At 40.5% G+C, this 8,641-nt stretch overlaps 1 pseudogene; it reads left to right on the plus strand.

Moving 5' to 3' along the window:
- Positions 1-5,163: 5,163 nt before the first annotated feature.
- Positions 5,164-7,548, plus strand: LOC107182400 (annotated as a pseudogene).
- The last annotated feature ends 1,093 nt before the right edge of the window (positions 7,549-8,641 follow it).

The following is an 8,641-nucleotide window of genomic DNA, read 5'->3' on the forward strand; positions in this document are numbered from 1 at the left end:
GAGGGCACAGTCCTCTCATTGCGATGTGCAAGTCCCAGCTTGGAGTGCAGGGCCCTCCCAGCACAATTATAGCCAACAGCTGTAATTGTAAGCTTGAACCTGTGGTCCGAACACGTGGCCCCACATACCTGAGTGATGTGGGCTTGATAGAGTTCAGGTGCATGTAGATGAGTAGGATTGAAACCCAGGAGAATGTTTGTAAACATCTTGGTCATGCCCTTACTTTGCCTCATAGCATCTGCTATAAAATAAAGGCATGGCTGTGGGCATGGTTGCTGTCTCTCAGAGAAGCAGCATCCCATCGAGACCTGGCTTTCATTCTCTTGTCTGTCTTTTCTAAGCCTTTCAGCCGCCCCCACTCAGGTTCACCCCTGGCCGTGTGCTAGTGCAGCACACTTTAGAAAGAGATGCCTCCATGCTCCCAGGGCGGGTTCCTGCCTCAAACACAGCCCTTACAGGAAACAGCTCCGGGAAATAGCTTGGGGGCAGGTGAAGCCGTTACCAAGACAACCCCTGTAGGACTGACTTCCTTCCACTAGGTAGCTGTTCCTCTGTATGTGATGAACACCACCCATGGTTTTTATATAAGCAGATTTTAAAAAATGTAGTTAGGGTATTCTTGTGCTAGTTTAGAAGACCATCTTGGTAGTTTTTAATCATTTTGGGGGTTCTGGAATATTTTGAATAAGATAGATAAAATAGGAATTAACAAATATACCCTTAACATCTAATCTATTTGAGCCTGAGTTCAGAAAGCAAAAGTTCAGATAGAGATACCAAAGTATCTGATCATATTTGGTTTTTAAGGTTTGGATGGTGAGTAGTTAGAGTTCCTCTACCAAAGGATCTGTTCAAATGTTCTGACTATATTCAGCTCCTAAATTGTATACTGAGAGTTGAGATAGTGAGAAATACTACCTAAACTTTTATTTGTTATTTTGAAGTTTAAATTTTGCAGTAAAACTGATTGGGCCTACACCCTTTCTAATGGCAGGTCCTTCATGATATATCAGTTTCTTCTTTGGTGAAGAAGAGAGGAAGAGTATTATTGTTTTTACATTGTCTTTTTTTGTATTATTTTTGCATTCTATATATCCTTACTTATTTGTATGTACTTGATCCATCAGATTCTAATATAAAATTCCACATGCCCTAACTTGTTTGGCTCAGTGGATAGAGCGTCAGCCTGCGGACTCGGGCGTCTCAGGTTCGATTCCAGTCAAGGGCATGTACCTTGGTTGCGGGCACATACCCAGTGGGAAGTGTGCAGGAGGCAGCTGATCAATGTTTCTTTCTCATCGATGTTTCTAGCTCTCTCTCCCCCTCCCTTCCTCTCTGTAAAAAATCAATAAAATGTATTTTAAAAAAAATCCCCACAATGACTTGTGATTTCCATAGTCATTATATATGTCTTTGTCAGAGTTTTGAATTTATGGCTTTTACTGCTATAGTTTTTGGTGTATAGACATTCATTAATTATACTTGTAGATCTCATACTATACCTCTTTCCCCTGCTTAATGGTCTTGATTTTGTATTACTGTCTGATTTTGATTCTGCCATTTCTGCTTTCTGTTTGCACACATATGTCTGGTGTAATTCTCCACATGCCTGTATTTTCAAACCTTCTTTGTCATTCTGTTTTAGGTGTGTTACTGGACTACAGCACTGGGATGATATATCTGTTAGATTAGCTTGGGCTGCCAATAATGTGCACTGGTTTCAAAAATAAAGGGGAACGTGTCTGCAGGATAGGTTTAGCTTCAAGCATGGCTTGTCTCAGTGCTGCTGTTTGGTTTCTCTCAGTTCTTTCAGTTCTGTGTTCCTTTCTGTGTTGAGTTGCTTCTCTCGTGGGAGCAGAATGGCCACAGAGGATCAAGGCCTTCCTTGTGCTTGTACTTTACAGTCCAGGAAAAGAAAGAGTGCCTCTTCTGAGAACCTTGAAAATTCTTTAATCACCTGCCAAACCCTAAAAAAAAAAATCACTGTGACCAAGTGGTGTGCCATACCATTGGTCAGGGCCTGTGTTATTCATTCTTGAACCAATTGCTTTGGTGAGATTGGTATTATGCTAAAAGGTGAGTTCGAGTGAATTAAGATTCAGGCCTAAAACTGAAGTTTGAGATTCATTCCCACCCAAGCTAATGTACCATTATTTACGACAACAGAGTAAGGAGTATAAATATTATGAAGAAATTAACACAATTCTCAGTATGGAATAATAATATAATTCTTCATCTTTAAAAGCTAAGTGGATCAACTGATAAAACATACCAGAAATAATAAGTAAGGTTACAGTTACAATATTAATGTTAACAATGGAAAAAAACCATTGCTTTCCTATAACAAAAAATAACCAATTAGAAAATATAATTGAAGAAAATATATCACTTATAAAAATTATAAAATATATCGAATAAATTTATTAAGAAATATGCAGCATTTATAAAAATTATGTGTACTTTAACCGAGATTTAAGATGTCTCTAGCTAGATAACATCAATATTGTAACAATGTCTATTTGCTTTAAAATACTCTCCAAAATTTATGTGATCCTAATCAAAGTCACAATGAGATTTCTTTTCTGGGTATGTATTGGGGAAAGGAGGTATTCTCAGTTGAGATACAGGATTTTAAAGTCCGTCTCATAAAATTAATCATGCTAGACTAGCCAGGAAATAATAACAAAAAAGCAGGTGTAATGGGCCTGTTGGCAGAAGGAAGCCTTTTCTCCTTTTCTCACCAGATATAGAAACATAACATAAAGCTACAGCAAATTTAAAAAATTAGGCATTGGTGCAAAAATAAAAAAAGGAAACAGTAAAACAGAATCGAAAACCCAGAAAAAAGACCAAAATAACATAAAGGTGACTTTGCACATTAATGGAAAGTGTGTGTGTATGTGTATAAAATCCAAGAGACTATATTAATTATTCAACATGTAGTTAGGCAATAATCAGCTATTTGTGGGGGGGAAATATAGAGCCAAATCCTTATCTCACAGTTCATACGAATATCAATACCAGCTTACTAGTATAAGCTGAAGTAGAGCAGGCCTGTCTATGAATGATGGGGAAAAAAAACACCCCAAAAACAATCAAGAACTATGACTAAATAAACATTTTAAATTTATGTATGTGAAAACATATTAGTTAAGCAATCATTTTCTGTCTGCTAAGAAAATGACAAAATTTCACCACTGAAGTCATTAGAGAGCCAACGAATCAAAGAAAGAAGGAAACGCAGAGAACAGAGCTTTGCACTTGGGACTGCTTTTCCCCTGGAGGCATTTGTTCACAAGTTGTAGGTTGGGATTCCAAACTCTAAGGCTACTAGAGGCCCAAGGCAGGAAATTCATGCAAGGGGCTCGGCCTTGGGGTCCTCTAGCTGTTGGGTCTAATTAGCATCTTAGTTCTTTATAGGATGCTCCATGAGTAAGTGTGGTCCTAAAATAGATCTTCCCCCAAGGGATCGAAGCACAGTTTCTAATCATATCATTTAATCATTGAACTGGGATAATCCAGGACTGCTGATGTCCTTAGCCACCTGTCAGAAGCAAACAAAAAACCTCTTTGAAGGAAGGTTACATTCTAGTCTCAAATGACATCTTACCGCTTTTCATATAGAATATCTAACCCTGAGTGAAAGACAACCAGACATATAAGAAATCAAGACAGCTCGCTCGCGTGCGTCCCCGAGCGTCCAGTTTAGTCCCTTCGGGTTCAGTTATCCCGGTGCAGAGGTGCTGCGGCACCGAGGCAGAGTCGTGACTGTGGGAGGGGAGGCGAGGTTCAGTCTTTAAAAATATAGCACAAGAATGGCTTCTGAAAGAGCTCTGGTCATCCTGGCTAAAGGAGCAGAAGAGATGGAGACGCTTATCCCTGTAGATCTCATGAGACGAGCTGGAGTTAAGGTCACTGCTGCGGGTTTGGCTGGAAAAGACCCCTCCAGTGCAGCCACGATATTGTCATCTGTCCTGATGCCAGCCTGGAAGATGCAAAAAAGAGGGACTTTATGATGCAGTGGTCCTGCCGGGAGGTAATCTGCACAGCATTGATGCGAATCTGCACAGCATTGATGTGAGTCTGCTGCTGTGAAGGGGATCCTGAAGGTTCTACGGCTCTGTTGGTCATGAAATAGCTTTTGGAACCAAAGTTACAAAACACTCACTGGCTAAAGATAAAATGATGAATGGAAATCATTACGGCTACTCAGAGAATCACGTGGAGAAGCTGTAAGACAGCCTGATCCTCATGACCGGGGGCCGGGGCCAGCTTCTAGTTCGCCCCTGTGACTGTGGAGCACTGCGAGGCAAGGAGGTGCCTAACAGGAGAAGGCCGGGCTGGTGCTGAGAGATTAGCCGCAGCCCTGGGGAGAGGTTAGGAGCTGCTTGTCCCCCTCTCTCCCTGTGTTTGTCCTGCTGTGCTGGGAAGCCGAGGCACTGCCCCCGGGAAGTGGGGCGCGAGGCCTCCTCAGATTCCCCTCCCACATACACACCTGTGTCCCCACATTTCTGAACCTCACTTGCAGAATAAAAAGGATTTATAGCGGGGGGAAAAAACAAGACAGTGTATTGGAAAATCAAAAGAAGCAACTCATCAGGTATCTTAAAAATGAAGTTTTTCACACATGGATGGATTTTAAATTACATATGAAAAATGTAGCTGAGATAAGAAGACAACTTTAACAGATAATAATATACTGCCAGAAGCCGGTCCATCCTTGCTGCCTGACACAGTCGCTGCAGGGAAGAAACATCTGCACAGCATATGTTTCAAGGGACCTGGCGTATATGGCATACTGTTCTTAATATGTTTGCTCCCCTTCTTAGCACTATGTGCTTTAATCAAGGTCACCTTTCTGAAAAAGGTTGTAAACCCCTTAACTAAGTACCAGGCAGGTAATTAATCACTTTAACTATGAATAATCACGCTTAAGCTACATAATCTTTACTGGGTAGGATAATCTCCTTCAGTCACTTCCTTGTAGTTTAATAGAACAATAGAGTAACCTTGGAATGGAGATAACAAACGCCCTAATCTTTGGAATAGAATGGATAGGATTAAAATCAACTGGTATAAATACAGATGTAACAGGACAATAAAGAATAGAACCTGGCTACAAAACCTGGCTGGAGAACCTCGCTATGCTAATCAACTGAAAGCAGTATCCTTCCTTCTTCGCCGACTCCGTTCACACCGTTGGGAACCCCTGGACCTGCTGGGGCTGGACCCCAACAATATACTATGAAAAGATACAAAATGGACATTCTAGAACAAATAAATATATAACTAAAATCAGGAACCCAGTGGACAGACTTATCATGAGGCTAGACACATTGAAGAGAGAATTAGTGAACTGGAAGATAAACATAAAAATAGTATATACAGAATGAAGCATGAAAAGAGGAAAAGACTGAAAAACATGCAGAGGAAACAATGTAAGAGACATAGGGGATCAATTGAGAAGTTCAAAACCTGTATGTTAATAGAGTCCCCCCCTCCAAAAAAAACAAGAGAAAGATAATAAATGAGAAGTGATATTTGAAGTAACAGTGAATAATATTTTCTTTAAAAAAATCTGTGAACCCAAGCTGGATAAATATAAAGAAAAACACACTAAGGAATATAAATATTGTAAAGAAGTAAATATTAGGAGGCACAATGACAGAGAAAGCATTATGTAACCAGCTAGAAGAAAAAAAAAAGAAAACTTATACCACCAAAGCAACAACAATGAAACATAGCTGACTTCCCTACAGGAAAAAAAAAAAAAAAAAGAAAGCCTGAAGACAATGGAATGATATATTAAAAATGCTGGGAAAACACCTACAAAAAGTTTCTATAAACTGAAAAATGATTTTTCAAAAATGAGCTTGAAAAAAGGTTTTCTCCAATAAATGCAGGAAAGTTTTGCACCCACATACCCGTACAGGAGGAAATACTTTCCAGCTGTATGACCATGGGAGAAGAAAATTATTCTACATGGAAAATCAAGATACAGGATGTATTTAAGAATATCAAATAAAAGAATTATTCAATTTTGATATACAACTGTAATAATATTACCTTGTGGGGCTAACGTATTGCAAATGAGTTAAAAGGATACATTGATAGAAAAATAAAATGAAATAAATAAGGATAAAAGCAGTTAAAGGGTTCTAAGGTTTTTGCATTGTCTGAGAAGAGGTTATACTTATTTGTCTTAGACTGCAAGAAGTCATCTTTGCATATTGTAAGAAATAATAACAAGAGAATGTATAGCTACCAAGTTAATAGCAGGAGGAAATGGAATTATACAAAATAATTAAACAAACCAAAGACAAGACATATACTAGTAACTTGAGTCGCAGACCTGGCACTCACTGCTTTAACCTGAGTCTAGGCTTCTCACCTTCCTCCCTGAAGAACATGAACTTCAGCATCCCCTCTAGCTTCTCCACAAACTGCCAGACCCTGGGCTCTCTGCAGTATAACCCAGCCACTGAGCCGGCTGGCCAGCAACTCAACCCAATGTCTATGCAGGTGCCAGGGGCTTTGGCTCCCCGATCTCTGTGCCCCACTCCACCAGTGTGAAGGTGTCTGGGGGTCCGGGGCCTAGCTAGGGGGATGGCCAGGGGTCTAGCGGGTATAATAGGGAACATCTAGAGCGAGAAGGATACTATGAAATACCTGAATGACCACCTGGCCTCCTACCTGGAGAGGGCGAGAAGCCTGTAGGCTGATAATCAGAGACTGGAGAGTGAAATCCAAGAACACCTGAAGAAGAAGGGACCTGGTCAGAGACTGGGGGCATTATTTCAAGACCATCGAGGACCCGAGGGCTCAGATATTTGCAAGTTTTGTGGACAATACCTGCATTATTCTGCAGACTGACAATGCCCATCTTGCTGCTGATGACTTCAGAGTTAAGTGTGAGATGGAGCTGGCCATGCACCAGTCTGTGGAGAGTGACGCCAATGGGCTCCGAAAGGTCACTGATAACACCAATGTCACTCAGTTACAGCTGGAAACAGAGATCGAGGCTCTCAAGGAGCAGCTGCTCTTCATGAAGAACCACGAGGAGGAAGTAAATGGTCTATAAATTAGACTGCCAGCTCTGGATTGACTATGGAGTTGGATGCCCCTGAATCTCAGGACAACAGCAAGATCATGGTAGACATCTGGGCCCAGTATGATGCCCTGGCTCGGAAGGACCGAGAGGAGCTAGACAAGTAGTGGTCCCAGTAGATGGAGGAGAGCACTGCAGTGGTCACCTCACAGACCACTGAGATAAGGACAGACATAGGGTCCTGTCCTTAGAGATGGGCCTGGACTCAGTGAGAAATCTGAAGGACAGTTTGGAGAACAGCCTGAGGGAGGTGGAGACGTGCTATGCCGTGCACGTGGCACAGCCTGCCTCACTACTGAGGGCAGCGGGCTTAGGGGGAGCAAATGGGCTAGTAAATGTGGAGCATGGGAGATTTGTAAAACTAGTGGGAGATAAGATAGGTTTGGAAAGATGGGGCATGTTTAGGGAAAACCTGTAATTTATTTACAGTGGATAATATATGTCATCGATTTAGTTATGATTATAATCAATGAAAGTTGGTATATCTGTACTTAATGGTTGTGAAAAATAAGAATTTAAAACTTGTCATTATCAACTCCACTAACAACCTTTAGATTATTGGGATAAGTCTATTTTATTATCTACTATGTGTTTTTTTTTTCTTTTTTGAGTTCTTTCTTTCCATTTATTTATTTATTTGTTTGTTTGTTTTTAGTTGGGATGACATTGGTTCACAAACCCATACATGTTTCAAGTCTACAACTTAATAAAACATCATACCATAAGTATTAAACGTTCCTTAACCAACCTCAAATAGGTGATTAGGGAACTGGGCACTGCAGAAATTGCCTGGCCTCAAATTCTGCTGTCACATTTTGCATACAGTTCTTTCTAGCTTTATGACTATGGGCAAAGACTCACCTTCTCGGTGTCTCTGTTTTGTTTTGTTTTTAATGTGTAAAATGGGAATAATAGGAGAACATAACTAATAGGCTTGTTCTGAGAATTACATGAGTTAATAGTCCTAAAATCTGAGAATAGAGACTGGAGTTCAACAAATGGCTCTTATTTTTATTGTTACAGTTATGACTTTTACATGGGAAATTGTTTTGTTGTCTGAATTAAATGCTTATTCTGTAGATCCAAGGACACCAAGTGAACAGCCTTTATTTCTGGCCTTGCTCTGTCCTCAACTCTGAACCGGAGCTTAGTAATATCTCATGGATCTCATCTATCCTGCGTGAAATATATTTGCTGAAATCTGGCAAACAATGCAGAAGTCCATCTTATGTGTAGGCTTTCTGCTTAGCACTGGGGAGAGTATCCAGTAAGACACAGGCTATAATCTTGAAAGAACTCACAGACCTGCAAACAAAGAATTTCCATAAGTAAAGAATTTCCATGCAGTGAGATATGGCTAATAGGAGGAAGAATGTATCTCAGCAGTAGGATGAAAAATGTGCTTTGCCAGCAGAAATGAGGGATACAGTAGTCTCCTCACTCTCTTATCCTCAGGGGATAAGTTCCAAGACCCCCATTAGATGCCTGATACTGAGGATAGTCTCAAACTCTCTCTCTCTCTCTCTCTCTCTC

The sequence above is a fragment of the Myotis davidii genome, unplaced genomic scaffold, assembly GCF_000327345.1.
Source record: "Myotis davidii unplaced genomic scaffold, ASM32734v1 scaffold656, whole genome shotgun sequence".
Taxonomy (NCBI): Eukaryota; Metazoa; Chordata; class Mammalia; order Chiroptera; family Vespertilionidae; genus Myotis; species Myotis davidii.